The 2,751-nt window shown below is 35.2% G+C and overlaps 1 long non-coding RNA gene across 1 annotated transcript; it reads left to right on the forward strand.

Moving 5' to 3' along the window:
• Positions 1-1,114: 1,114 nt before the first annotated feature.
• Positions 1,115-2,356, forward strand: LOC308391892. Its single transcript, XR_013970720.1, has 3 exons — positions 1,115-1,253; positions 1,393-1,521; positions 1,782-2,356. It is a non-coding gene; the product is annotated as an uncharacterized lncRNA (long non-coding RNA).
• The last annotated feature ends 395 nt before the right edge of the window (positions 2,357-2,751 follow it).

The following is a 2,751-nucleotide window of genomic DNA, read 5'->3' on the forward strand; positions in this document are numbered from 1 at the left end:
ATGGTTGGTCATGAAAACGTTGGTTATAACATGGTTATAAAATGGTTGGTTATAACATGGTTATAAAATGGTTCGTTATAACATGGTTATAACACGGTTGGTTATAACATGGTTGGTTATAACACGGTTGGTTATAGCATGGTTGGTCATGAAAACGTTGGTTATAACATGGTTATAAAATGGTTGGTTATAACATGGTTATAAAATGGTTGGTTATAACATGGTTAGTTGTAACATGGTTGGTTATAACATGGTTGGTTATAGCATGGCTATAACATGGTTGGTTATAACACGGTTGGTTATAACATGGTTATAACACCATTGGTTATAACATGGTTGGTAATAACATGGTTTGTTATAGAATGGTTGGTTATAGCATGGTTATAACATGGTTGGTTTTAACATGGTTTGTTATAACACGGTTGGTTATAACATGGTTGTAACATGGTTGGTTATAAAACGGTTGGTTATAAAACGGTTGGTTATAACATGGTTATAACATGGTTGGTTATAACATGGTTTTAACATTAAATCAAATAATGCAACAGCACCATTGCCTTTAGTCCATAGTCACATATCCCACAATTATATATTATTAGATATTATTCTTTAACATGTCAATGTTGTTGAAACAGGAGCTTTAGTGACCGTCATACGGTCTTGTTCAGTGTTGTGAACGTCAGCTCTTTCAGCTGCTAGTGAGTGAGGCTGTGAAGTTGTGTGTCAGCTGGAGGAGGCGAAAACGGCACTCTTCCAATTGATACTGTTGCAAGTGAGTACCAAATCCGATAGTAATGTTCTTTTCAGTATCGATTTGTATCGCCGAGTATAATTTTTTTTTGACAACCCTAATTGTGACATTCATGGTTTGGTTCTGACATTAAACTGGTCGGTGACACAAAAAAAGGTTGTGGACTGCTGTGTTGCTCTTTCTTTATTGATTTCTTTCATTGATCTTGGTTGACATAGTTAGATAACAAATACGTAGAAAAATGTGTGTACATGTTAATAATTAATGGCGGATGAGTAGATGACATAAAAGCAACCAAATGAGATCATTTGTCAGAAGTCTGTTAAGTGGTGAAATTTGGAAGATGAATCTCAACAGTTTATTTTTGATTTTGTTGTTTTGTGGCCTGGCTGTGGCCTAGGATACTATCAAAACCAATGCCATGACAGAAAAATTAAATTCTTTGGAAATCAAGATGATGAACATTGAAAGCAAGCTGGAAAACTTCAGCTGGGACAAAAAGGTAAAGAATAAAGCTGAAGCAGACGTTTTTGGGTTGGTTTTTTTTGTGATTTTCAACATCTGGAGAAATAAAATGATGTGAAGAATCATACTTTAACACATATCTGAAATAAACATGTTTTTTTTTCTTTTTTTCTTAGAGAGAAACACGGTCATATTCAGTGTTGGAATTGGAGTGGATTCACCATTTGGGCCCTTTGACACAGATGTAACTATGATCTACGATTACACATTTTTAAATATTGGAAATGCCTACAGCCCAGTTACAGGTAAGATTCTTCTTCACATTTTTGTGTTAGTCAAGTAAATAAAGCCCAAAAAATGTGTCATGTGATTATGCATGTTTACATTCAGTAATAACATTTGCAGATTCGTAATACTGAAACTTTTTCGAGAATTTTGAAAAAATGAAAGAGATTTAAAGATATTACAAGTGTTCAACTGAGGTGTTTCTTGCATTTATACGTGTAAAACTTGCTTCTTCAGAAAATGACAAACAATTAAAGGAGTTTACTTTTTTTTTCTCCAGGTGTCTTTACAGCACCTGTTTCAGGTGTGTACTTTAACATTTTCTCTCATTCTGGAGGTCGCCATAGAATATGGCTGCATTTATACAAGAACAATGAGGTGATCTTACACATCCATGATCACCAGTCAACTGACACAGCTGATAATGGAGAAAATGCGGCATTCCTGCAGCTGCAGCAGGGTGATACAGTGTATGTGTTTAAAGGCGGGTACACATGTCTATAAAGCCAGCACAGTAACAACTTTCAGTGGATTTTTGGTCAAACAAAACAGTTAAAAAGAGACGTACATTTCTTTGAAATTGTGTTTGGCTGCAGTGGTTCTTGTGTGTGCTCCAATAAAACACATTTAAATCATACATACAGCTGAATATGGGGTTTACTTCACTTTTGTGTTGTTAAACGATTTTAATGCTTATCAAACTAGTAAAAGACTCTTTAAATGTGGCGTGGAAATGCTAGTAAACTTGTTTTTGATGTATTTGTAACTAGTAGATGAACAATGTTATGTTTGGAAACAGTTCATGGGGAATATTCATAAAGGCCAACTGAGACATTTTTTCTACCGCTCTTTGAAACCAGGATTGAACTAAAACATTATTTTGTTCATCTCCGTCTCAGAGAAAACCAGCAACAGCTCAGAGTTACAAGATGCAATCTTGACTTATTTACAAAAGTGGCTGTTGATGTATTGCAGTTGCCAGAAAATGGCAATTCCAATATAACTGTAAAAAAAAGAGGAGTAATAAAGATGGCGTTGTAACAAAGTGACAACCAGACTGGTTTAGTATAGCTGTTGCTTCCTGTGGTGCATCTTTCAGAAATATGGCGAGCATTACATTCATGCGAGTAGCATGATTTATGCTGCTCTCCAAAGAAAAGCTACAAAGTGCACAGGCTGTGTGGATATGATGCAAATGTCAGTAAATACATAACAATCTGTTATCAGCCTCATTCACTGTTTGATACAGG

Source organism: Rhamphochromis sp. 'chilingali', assembly GCF_963969265.1.
Source record: "Rhamphochromis sp. 'chilingali' genome assembly, chromosome: 2".
In the NCBI taxonomy this organism is placed as follows: Eukaryota; Metazoa; Chordata; class Actinopteri; order Cichliformes; family Cichlidae; genus Rhamphochromis; species Rhamphochromis sp. 'chilingali'.